We start from the raw sequence: 12,525 nt of genomic DNA, 5'->3' as shown, positions 1-12,525 counted from the left end.
AGTAGTATATTCAAGCCTCAAGAAAGAGAATTTGTTAGTTTCCGAGCTTGAAAGACCAGCAGGTAAGTTTTTACAACAATGTGGAGAATTCCGTACAAAGTGTCAGATTTGTTAGAAACAGTAACACCGAAATGTTCTCGTGTGTCAGGTAAACACCCTAGGAATTGTGGAATCACTTTGTGTTTCGAAGATTCACATTACGCTCCAAATTGAGCGAAAACAATCTATGTTTTCCCTCGCGGCAAAAACTGTCTGCACCAAAATGGCGGACAAAGTGTTACCTAGCTCACTGTTATGTGAAATATTACTTACTGCGTTCGCTACATGGTATCAAAAAAGCATCTTATTTGCCACAAGAAGGGTGCTCAATCTGACTTAAATAATGAAATCACTGTTAAGTGCTCCAGTTCCTCAGAGGAAGCTGTAAGCTTGCTCCTTATACAATAGTGTACAAAGCGCCTGAAAGGGTTAATAGCGTTAAGTGCGCATACAAGCGTCAAGTCGTCGACAGAGTTCTTCTGAACCTGGAGCTAAAGCGCGAGACAAAGACAGATGTGTTTACGGCGGTTGAGATGGTGGCAGCAGCTTGTAAAGCAATGAAGCAGTCGATAACTGTCAACTGCTTCAGGACTGCCAGTCACGGTACACTAGGCCCTGAAACTTTAAAGCTGGCCCGGACTGCGCGAGCGCCGTGCAGGAGGATGAAGATGCCTGGGAACACCTTCGCTCAGTGGATGAAGTGCCCACAGGCATAAGTTTCTCCGACTACGTGAACACCAACGCTAACGCAGTCACAACAAAAGTTTTGACTGATGCCGATATGTTGCGGCTTGTAGGAAGCGTGGAGGGAGTGGCGGCTGAAGATGCTGACGCCAACTCCGAAGATGCCGAAGCTTCCATGCCAACACTGGGTCAGGTGATGGATGCTCTTGATCTGCTGCAGCATTTTGCCGGCACACACGAGAGGACGGAAGACGCGCTGACGCACTTCAAACCTACGAGAAATCGGTGCGGTCGTTGCTCACAAAGCACACACAGGCAAAGATCACCGACTTCTTTGCTGGAAAATAAATTTGTAGTTCCCTCGGGCCTTTCTTGCTGAGTAACAATTTTTGTTGTTTCATTTCATACGCGCTAGCGGCACCAATCGTTTCCGTGGGCCGAAATTTCATTTTGGAAGCATTTACGCTTCGCAAATATGACGCCGCGGTAGCTTTTTGGATGCCGCCACATCATATAATCCAATGCACCGAAATATGTGGCCAAGAAACGCCTCACTCAATTTAACAAAGTTCCGATTTAACGAAATAATTCACGGCTCCCCTCAACTTCGTTAAATTGAGTTTTAACTGTATTATTGAGGGTACACTCACCTGATGGGGCTGAAGACAGACTGCCTCACCTGCGCTGTGCTGAGCAGAAGAGGCTCCCTCCAATCCCAACCAAGGAAACGACCCAGCCCCTTTGTAGCATGTCCCCAACTCTGCACGGAAGCAAGTTTTGGCATTGATTTCCACCATCAAAGATTGCTTGGCAAAGCTCCTGCTAATGCCCATTAAAGGAGATGCAAACTGGAAGCTACCATCCCACTCTCACGAGTTACTTCCCCTTGGCAGTCTCCACATTGGTCAATACGAGACCGTAATGTTGCAACAACTTTGGTTAGGTTTATTGGGGTTTAACGTCCCAAAGCGACTCAGGCTATGAGGGACGCCGTAGTGAAGGGCACCGGAAATTTCGACCACCTGGGGTCCTTTAATGTGCACTGACATTGCAAGGTACACGGGCCTCTAGAATTTCTCCTCCAAAGAAAGTCGACCGCCGCAGCCGGGATCGAACCCACGTCTTTCGGGTCAGCAGCCGAGCGCCATAACAAATTTCAGTAAGGGTCATTTGTTTGCTGCATTGGGAATTATGGCACATAAATCACTAAGGCCATCATGCACCGAACGCTGGTTTAAGTGTCCACTTTAGTGCTGAAGATCCGAAACACCTTTACAACATCAGTTGGCACCTTTCTTTAAAAAAAGAGCTGAAAATTAAAAAAAAAGTCAGCAAAAATACCAGACCTCCTGGTAAGAAGAGACCCATTCCTAATTCACTCCACAAGTGAGGCAACTTGGCAAAAAAAAAAAAAACAGGGACCACTGATAAGTAAGCATGCAACAAGGCCAATGGGCAAATAGAAGAAGACAGCACAATAATGAAAACGAAACAAAAAAAATTGGAAGAGACATTTAAGCTTCACCTGAAGGGCACAACACGACAGCATAATGGGTCAATTCCCATATATGCACAATTGGTCGTTCTCTAACTGCCTGCTGCCACAGTGGGCAGCTTGCTCACAATCCGGTGATGACGCTGCAAGGTCACGTGACCTACCACCTGCTTCCTAGGTTGCTTAACTAGAAAATTTTCGAGGATTTTTCGCTCACGGTCAACGACACGAGCTCCTCAATGCTATCACGTTAATACAAGAAAGAGACAGAGCTGTGTTGTGTCGTCTCTGTTCTCACTCGTTGCCTGTCCTGGTTTCATGTACTGCTACAGAGTCAAACACGCTGCATCACCTAGCCCAAAAATTCATCTTGAGTAGACACGCCCGTCCTCCCAGCTTCAAAGCCTCTCACATTAAAACTAATATCCTTGTCTGGTGGTGTGCTCGCGCAACAAGGAAAGGCAAAGAAAGCGAAGTTTTTTTTTTGAAGGGAGGTACAAGCAGTTGTACCCCCTTACGAAAAAAAACTTTTTCTTTTACTTTGGCCTGCTGTGTCATTGAATGCCTAGCCATACCTCCCAAGGCTACCAGTTACGGACGCAAAATGGACAATTGAAAATAAGCAGCTTATAAAATAGGGCCTTAGATAACACTTTTCACGAGTTATCAACTAGGTACCTTGCCTGAGCTGTAATCATGGCCACATTGGTGAAGCATGAAAATTACAGAGGTGCATAAAAGATCATCAGCGGAATGTGAGCAATGACAAGCATGCCACAAATGCTCTCACGGGCCACACACACGGCACTGGCCAGTGACTTGGTGACCAACTGTTCTCCAGCTTCAAAGCCCTACTTGCACAGATGCACTCAGAACACAAGAGTGAAGCTATGAAAGAAAGATGGCAGCTTCCTCCTGCACTACAAGTCTACTGCTGGGTGCCTACATGGACAATTGGCAATTCTTGAACTTACAAGCCTACGCCGATCTTCAAATCTCGATCTAGGCTCTACACCTGCCACGCTTACTGCTATGAGTCAAACACAGAAGAGTAGCATTCAGGTGCAGCTGTTTCTTCAATAAAACCCATTCAAAGAAGCAGTTTACAAGCTAACACAATGATGCATCCATGACCAGAAAAATAAAACTGACACACATCGCAGCATCGTTCGCAGTGGCTACTCACATTCGAACGCACAGGTTGCAGGAGAGGGCTGAAGGGAAAGCCAGCTCGTACGACGGCTTGGTGACGTCGGTACTCCAGAAAGCCAGGCAACCAAGGACCTTGGGTGCCATGTGGGCGTTGCTTACGGAGATGCACTGCATCACACAACACTGCCTTGAACTTTACTTGACGATCACATCCGCTGAGACACACACCAACAATATGGCATCGATGTCCGAGGACTGTCGCTGCCATGTCAACATCGCAGTCCGAGGGCAGGCTGTCCGCAAGCACTAGGGAGCTGGAAACCAAGAAAAACAATCAAAGCAGTTGTCTATGCAAGCGTAATGTATAAGCTTCCCTACACAGGACAAGAATTGCAAAGCACGATCAATCAGTTAGACAGGCAGAGCAGAACGCTGGGGCTAAGAATTAACATGCAGAAAACCAAAGTAATGTTCAACAGCCTAGCAAGGGAACAGCAGTTCGCAATTGGTAGCGAGGTGCTGGAAGTAGTAAGAGAATATGTCTACTTAGGGCAGGTAGTGACCACAGATCCGGATCATGAGAGGGAAATAACTAGAAGAATAAGAATGGGGTGGAGCGCATATGGCAGGTTCTCTCAGATCATGAATGGTAGCTTACCAATATCCCTGAAGAGAAAAGTATACAACAGCTGTATCCTACCGGTACTCACCTATGGGGCAGAAACGTGGAGGCTAACAGAGAGGGTTCAGCTTAAGTTAAGAACAATGCAGCGAGCTATGGAAAGGAAAATGATAGGTGTAACGTTAAGAGATCGAAAGCAGGCGGAGTGGGTGAGGGAACAAACGCGGGTTAACGACATCTTAGTTGAAATCAAGAGGAAGATATGGGCTTGGGCAGGGCATGTATTGCGAAGGCGAGATAACCGCTGGTCCTTAAGGGTAACGGAGTGGATTCCAAGAGAAAGCAAACGTAGCAGGGGACGGCAGAAAGTTAGGTGGGCGGATGAGATTAAGAAGTTTGCGTGGATACGGTGGCCGCAACTGGCGAAGGACAGGGTTAATTGGAGAGACATGGGAGAGGCATCTGCTCTGCAGTGGGCGTAGTCAGGATGATGATGATGACACAATGCTCACACTTGCGCAAAAAAAATAGACTAGCAACCACACTCCACAAGTGCATGCAAGTATGTAAATTTAGGGGACCACACTTCACAGCCCATCATCTTTCAGATGGGACAGGCATACACAAAACACTTGCAGACCAAATCAATGCATAAACAAGCCCAGCTTCAAAGACAGAACCTCTAAGAAATGACAAGCAACATTTGGACACCAAAGATACAACGCAACAGACTGTCCTGCCATTCCTACGCCCTCTGTCTCATGGGACACCCCCCCAAGAGAGTAGGTCCTCCCTACTGCCATAAACGCATGTCACTCTACAAACACACAGAGCACAGGCAGATCCTAGCATCCCACCTAGAAACACAATTTCAATGCGCTACACTACCACTGACTATACCAACACGGGCCACAATGTATCTCATAGCCAGACAGCTGTCATAGGTAATATGCATTCCCATGCTAAGGAACATGTGGGCATCTCCTACAGACGCAGAAATTCTAGCCACTGCTGAAGCCATAACTATTCCAAATAACAAAAAGAGCAAAATACACGCACGCACTGATAGCCAAGGCACCTGCCGTGCTTTTTTAGGAAACAGACTACCACCACACATTCGCCCTCGCCTACACCTCACTCTGCAATGGGTTCCCAGCCACAATGGCCTGGGAAGAAATCTAAGAGCACATGCACTCTTAAATGCGTGGCCTCCCCCCCTCTGGCCAGGTGACTGGACGCATGTAGACCCATGGCGTCACTGGACATGATGTCACAAAGAGCACACACAAACGTTGAAAGAACTAAGACACAACCGAAGAAGATTAACCTGCCCATCCAAAACACATGGCACATGGGTAGAGCAGCATCATCTGCTGCACCCAGACACACACACCAATAACGGAAGACTACAGAGACTACATTTATGGCCAGTCTGCCCAGAAGGCCAAGCCGACTTGCACACACTGCCATGCACATCACAAAAAAAAAAGTACAGGGTCAACCACACTTAGAGGGAACACAGCTCTGAGTGGCCACGTACCTGCAGAGTGCCACTGCATCTGACCCGCCCATGTATCAATGCACAGTGGCGCACGTTAGGAGACCTCGATTTGGTGCTTCGTATCATTTGCCCCTTTCCACGGGTTTGCTACTAGCTTGATCGCAATGGCGCTCCGCGTGTGCGCAGCCATGTGGAGCCGTGTTCACGCTTAGTGTGACTGACCCTGTGCACCTTTTTTGAATACCCACACGTCCGAGTGATTTTCCCCTTTCCTTGAGACGTGCTTCACACCACTGTATCGGCCTTGAAGGACAGGTTCATTTTCCCCAATCAATGCTTTTGCCCAGAGAAGACCTATACATATTTGTATAAACATATTTGTATATGCTTATACATATTTAATTTTCCTGTCTGGATAGCCGAGGCAAAAGGCGTATTAAAACGCCTGACGGGGCCTCGGAACCTTCATTGCACACATGCCTCAGACAACGGCGCGACGATAAAAAGTAACACTGCACTGATGGGGAGAAAAAACAAGAAAGCATAAAAGGAAACAAATGCAAAAAGGTTGTGTTGCAACGACTAAGTACAATATTAAACGATGGACACGCACTAACAAAACCAAAATGACCAAAACATAGGATACACACAAGTGATCTGCACAGAGAATGCATGCAATGACCTTAGAATTACAATAACACTATGAAGAACAACACTAATACAATAACATTATGAAGATCATAATTTTGGCGGGAACTATGGGTAGCATGTCAGCCATTCATGAGGAGAGCCCTTGAGGGTGACTTGGAACGCCAAGTTGCAGGTGCGGGATTGACGATCACCCTCAAGGGTAGTCCTGACATGTTTAGGTTATGCACTGTCTGCATTCATGATGCAGCTCATCTTGTATACAATAGTGGGAATGGCCAAGAGCATTTTAGAACAGGCTTTGTAGCAGGCAAAAATTCAGTTCAGAGCAGCTTTCTTGCGTTCTGTGACAGCAGCCCAATTGTGGGAAAGTTAAAAATGTGAATACAGATGGCACTTCAACTAACTTTCGTTAAAAAATGACAACTCACTGCACGAAGGTTTGAAAAGTGCATGGCCAGGGCTGCATTATTTTTATATGCTTCAAAACTGACTTACTTTTCAACAATGAAAAATTAGTGATATTTTGTTTTGTTAACAATGGTTCAAATTTTTCTAGCCAAGTTGCAAACAGGTTGATGCTAAGCGCGCGCTCAGAAATAATGCACAGCTGGGCATATCATGTCCCAAGCTGTTCCTCTTAAGATGTCACCCCAGTAAGCACATGGGGTATGCAGGCGAATGGTTTTGCTCATATTTATGCTTTGAAGATCAACGATGCACCAGCCAATTGAGGAAATAAAATTTAAACACAGGCTAAACGTGACTAATCATGAAATAAGCCAACCAGCATCGATCGTTCATTAGTTACACCCTGACAAACGCTGTTTCACCTGCAGAAAGGGCAGTTAACACTATACATGTTTTCGAGGTCTAATCTTAATTTGTAGCTTCAGCGCGACTGCGAAGTTCAAATCTTGCTTGTCGATATATATGGGGCGGCATTTTGATAGGTGTTCCTAACTGCCGTCAGCGCGGCCTGTAAAGCTCTGCTACGTTTCACAGCGGCCAAAAGCTTCGCGCCCATGATGAAGCTACAAAAAAAACTTACACCACAAAAGCAGGCATAACGCTGATAATTGCTCTTTCTAGTTTAAAAAAAAAGCGTTTGCGTCAGGAAGTAAGAAATGTACGATCTGGGCTCTTTCGCTTTCTCCTGATTAGGCACGCTTGACTTATCTTTAAACTTCATTTCCTCGATTGTTTGGTACAACGTTGATCTCCGGAACATAAACGAGCAAAACCATTCGCCAACTCAAGCTGCAAGTTCGTCGAAATGCTCTAATAAGGGGTGACCTCCTTACGAAGAAACCGCCTATCTGACGACCGGCCCCACTCGGCCTCAACCTGTTGGTAAACTGGCTCCGTCATATGACGCTGACGCTCAACAGTCGCCGCTCGCGCAAGCTAGTCAAGGATTTGGAGGCCTCTACGCACGCGCGTCTCCCTCTCAACGGCCCTCGGTTTTGGATTGGATGAAGGCTCAGCCCTTCAAAGCAGCGCCTTTTCTTCTACCCTTGGCGTAATTGTCATTCATACTTTGCTATTACCTTCGCGAGATTTCTCCGCATCCCCTCTGTGCTGCTTCTCTGAGGCAGGCGAGCCACTTTTGGAGGCGGCTGTCAGCCTCTTCCGTATATGTCCGCTCACAATGAAAGGAACGCCGTAGCGAGCGGCACACGTGACAGCCTGCGCAGGGAACAACACAGCGCGGCGTGAACGCACGACGGAAAACAACGTACCGTATACGTCCATGCACGCGCCCGACATGCTACTTACATGGCATGAAGGTTTTAGCGCACGGCTGGCACAGCTGACAAGCCACCCAGACAAGCCCATCACACTCCAAAGTTCTCTCAAACTAGGAAACACGCAAAGCAAGCAAGAGCAACTCACCAACAAATCTTGCCGCCATGCTTGCCGCTCCATAGACTGGAGAGATGAAAGCAGTGAAAGCACAGGAGGTGCATGAGGTATGTTGAGGGGGGGCCAGAATGAGCGCCAGTGGGCGCTGCGGAATGAAGAGGCTCGGAGGAGTAGTTAGCCACCCAAGCAGTGTTATATTGCTTTGCAAATAACGGTCAAAAAGTTACCATTTCAACGTTTCTAAAACTTTTGCACAACATTGGTACTTCCACTGACGGCAGCAGTTGGTCGCAACAGCACTGCAGTCAAATCTTCTTTTTGATTCCGCCCGAGCTGGCCGTCTGCTACATGCGCCTCAAGGAAGCGGAGTGGCCTGCAATCAAGTGCTTTGGCGAGACAACGCGCTTCTTTAAAGGGACACTGAGGAGAAATTGAAGTTGGCTTGTATCGACAGAATACCAGCTCCTGATTACAAAAACGCCACTCATACTGACAACAAAGCTCTTGTAACGTAGAAAAGAGCAAGAACCAAAATACAGGTATCGCCGCCACAGGCCAAACTCGCAAGTACAAGCGTAGTGACGGATGGATGGATGGATGATAATGGCTTTACCCTTTGTACCGGGCGGTAGCTTTCGCCACCTAGCCTATACTTCCCCCATTGTTGATTTATTTTTCCTTTCCCTTTCTTTCCCTTTCGCTCTTACAATGCCTAATCTGTCTATCCATTCCCCCTCGAAATTCACCCCTCCCTTGATTTCCGCCACCAATCCTCCAACCTCCCCTTCGTCAATGTCACGCTTTTCCCATCCACTCGCCCGTCCTCCCCCAGTAAATCCCAGCGCTATCTCTATGGCCGTTGCTGCCCCCTCTGGGAGGGCTGGGCGGAGTTCTGCGCACCTCAGAACCAAGTGCTCTATGGTCTCCGTTTCCGTTTTACAAGCAGAGCACAAAATATCCACTTCTTCAAATTTGGACCTATACGTTTTTGTTCTCAGAGTCCCTGTCCTAGCCTCAAAAAGCAGTGAACTGCCCCGCGAATTATCGAATAATCGCTCTTTTTTGATGTCCTGTTTTCGTGTCCTATATATGCCTAGCGCCGATTTTTCCTGCATTCTTTCTTTCCACATCCTTCTTTCCGTCTCCTTTACCTCCGCTTTCACGTTAGTCTTTTGTTGCGTCCCATCCCTCACCCGTAAATACTTCATTCTTAGCTTTCGGGTTCTATTAGTCCATTTTGTGTTAATACTTTTCATGTACAGATACTTGTACACCTTTTTTGCCCACCTTGTTTCCTCCATTTGAGTTAGTCTCTGATCATATTTCAGTTTGCTGATGGCCTCCCGAACCTCGAACGACGCCCAACCAATATCTCCCTGGACTCCCTCATTCGGAGTGTTCCCATGGGCTCCCAAGGCTAGCCTTCCTACACTTCTTTGTCTGACCTCTAGCCCTGACTGTACTTCTGATTTCATGCACAGGACTGCATTTCCAAATGTGAGGCCCGGTACCATGATTCCCTTCCATACTCCTCTAACCACCTCATACCTATTATAGTTCCATAGTGCTCTATGCTTCATAATGTCTGAATTCCTTTTTCCTTTATTCTTCAGAATCCTCTCATGCTCTTCCAGATATTTTTTCCCTTCACTTAGCCATACACCTAGATACTTATAAGTTCTCACATGGTCTATGGTGTCTTGTATTTCTAGTGGGTCTCCCTTCTCATCATTATAGACCATTATCCCTGACTTCTCTCTACTGAACTGGAGTCCTAGCTTGTTGCCCTCCTCACCACAGATTTTAGCTAGTTCCTGCAGCCTATCTCGCTTGTCTGCTAGTAGAACAATATCATCTGCATACATTAGTCCAGCCAGCACTTGGTTTACCTTCTGACCATCCTGCATATAACTCACGTCTACTCCTACCCCACTCTCTTCCAACCTCTTTTCCATTTGGCTCACATATACCATGAAAAGTAGAGGTGATAGTCGGCAGCCCTGCCTTAGCCCTCTCTTAATTTTTGCTGGTTTTGTAGTTTCTCCCTCCCAGGTTACTACGACCTCATTGTCTGAATATACACGTTGTAGATATTCAACCAGATTTCTATCAGCGCCATATCCCTTCAATTGGTCCCAAAGTTCTTCCTGATTCACATTGTCATATGCCCCCTTAATGTCTAAAAATGCCATCCATAGAGGCCTCTGACTTGCCTCAGCTAGCTCTATACACTGCGTTATGACAAATAGATTGTCCTCCAACCGTCTGTTCTTTCGGAAACCGTTCTGCAACTCTCCCAAGATCTCCTCACGCTCTGCCCATTCTTCCATTCTCATTTTCACCATCTGCATTGCTAGCCTGTAAATAACTGATGTGACCGTAATTGGTCGGTAGGATTTAATGTTGTCCCTGCTTCCCTTGCCTTTGTATATTAGTCTCATCCTGCTCACTTTCCAGTCTTTTGGAACGTCTCCTCCCTCTACTACTTTTTCAATGATCTGTCGTAATTTCAGTTTGCTTTTTTTGCCTAGTATGGTAATTAATCTCATAGGTATGCCATCTGGTCCTGTCGCTGTTCCGATGGGAACCTTGCCTTCTATTCTGTCCCAGTCCCCTGCTGTTCTCTCCCTAGGCTCTTCCTCCCCTGCCCCATTGCTGTCCCTGCTCTCCCCCAGACCATCCGCCACAGGCTCTTCAAATGCTGCTTCAATTGTTTGTCTGATAAATTCTTGTGCTTCCTCTCCCTCTACCCTTTTTACATCCTGTGTGGTCAGTGTGTGTTGGATGCCCTCTGTTCTCTTCCCCTGTAGCCTTATGTGCTCCCAAAACCTCTTTGCAGCATTCCTATCTTTCTTATTTACCTCCATCATCCACTGGACTCCTGCCTTTCCTATTTTGGCTTGGACCAATGTCGCTGCTTCCCTTTTGCTCTCAAGGTATTCATTCCATTTTGCATCCACTTCGTCTGGTGGGGCCCCCCTTTTCTTTGCAAATCTGTGTTCCCTTGATGCCTCCTGTCGTCGCGCTATCGCTGCCTTCACTTCCCTGTCCCACCAGCTTTTTGGCGTGTGTCTTCCCTTTCTTCTTCCTTTTTCTCTTTGGGCCTTCTCTAAGTCCCCTTGGAAAACCCCCACGAGGGCATCATATGTCCACTCCCTATCCGGTTGCCTGGACACTATGTCTTCAATGTGTCCAGACACTTCCTGCAGTTGTGCATCAGTGAGGTTATATTTGCTTTCCCTCCCTTGAGTTCCTACCGCTGGTATTGCGCTACCAAATGTAATTTTGATTCTTCTGTGGTCGCTTCCCAGGCTTTTCATACCTTCTTCATCAATTTTCATGTCCCCTAACCTGTCATACAGTTTGTGTGACATTAGGCAGTAGTCAATAGTTGAGTGCGAATTATTTCTTACCCATGTTACTTTCCCATCGCATTTTATTTCCGTATTAACCATTACTAGATCATGGGCATCGCAGAATTCTCCTAACATCTTCCCCGTTGTATCTGTCGCTCCGTCAAAGTATTCCAAGTGAGCGTTCATATCTCCCAAGATGATTATTTCCTGATGCAAGCCTAAGTCCCTGATGTCTTTAGACATACATTCGAAATGCCCTTTATTCTCCTCACTCGACTCACTCCCTGTTTTAAGGTATACAAACCCTATTATTGTTCTTAGACTCCCCACTATGCCCTGGAGCCATAGGTGCTCTCTGCAGTTTTCTCTTACTCTTTCCCAATCTTGCCCATTTACTAATGCCCCTAGGCCTCCACCTTTACGGTCTTTCTCTTTTCTGTTACACCCTATCCAAGTGTAATCTGCAATGTGTGGCGGTTCTTCCATGTCTCTCAGGTGAGTTTCCGCAACCCCATATACCCCAATGTTTTCAGATTTTAGTTGTTCTTCGATTTCATCCCATTTAATTCGATTTCTTCCCCCTTGCATGTTAATGAACCCAACACTGAGAGTTTGCTTCCTTTTTGTTCGCCGTGACCTTGTCCTGCCCCCCCTCCCTTTACATTTGCTGCCTACTCCGTGGTCTGCAGGGGTTTCCTGCGTGCCTGTAAAAAAGCAAGTGCCCTAGGGCCTATCCTCTTCCCAACCTGCCATCCCGCTGGTTCGGTGTAATGGATGCCATCCGGGCAGAATGGGAGAAAGTTCCTGTCTCCATAAATCACCCGGTTCACATCCATCACGTCGCACCTGAGGGCCTTTCCCAGCTCTCTGATTGCTACGTTGGCCCTCATAACCTGGTCTGCAATGTATGGGCCCCGTCCCCTGATCTCCGGGACAGTGCACAGAACAATGTGCACTGCCTTGGAGGTCGCCCTAAGTTTCTCTACCCCTGCCTGTATCTGTCGTCCCAGGTACTTCCCTTTCTCCTGTAATACGTCGTTAATCCCTGCGTGGAGAACCACGAGGTTCTCACCTTCCATGTTATCCCACAGTTTTGCTTTGGCCCGCTCTGCCACCTCTCCAAAGCACCCACCCGAAATGCTCTCAACCTGCACCTGCTCAC

General features: G+C 47.0%; 1 long non-coding RNA gene across 4 annotated transcripts; it reads right to left on the bottom strand.

Moving 5' to 3' along the window:
* Positions 1–3,409: 3,409 nt before the first annotated feature.
* Positions 3,410–8,100, bottom strand: LOC149327001 (uncharacterized). Of its 4 annotated transcripts, XR_016286340.1 has the most exons (4): positions 8,038–8,100; positions 7,681–7,830; positions 3,599–3,684; positions 3,410–3,538 (listed from the first exon to the last, which is right to left on the bottom strand). It is a non-coding gene; the product is annotated as an uncharacterized LOC149327001 (long non-coding RNA). The 4 variants fall into 4 exon arrangements; XR_016286339.1 differs by having other exon boundaries at positions 3,410–3,684; XR_016286341.1 differs by having other exon boundaries at positions 3,410–3,684; positions 7,692–7,830.
* Positions 8,101–12,525: the final 4,425 nt, after the last annotated feature.

This window comes from Amblyomma mixtum, chromosome 10 (assembly GCF_055824585.1).
Source record: "Amblyomma mixtum isolate Tamu chromosome 10, ASM5582458v1, whole genome shotgun sequence".
NCBI lineage: Eukaryota > Metazoa > Arthropoda > Arachnida > Ixodida > Ixodidae > Amblyomma > Amblyomma mixtum.
The sequence above is the reverse complement of the archived record's forward strand: the minus strand, read 5'-3'. Positions and strand labels throughout refer to the sequence as shown.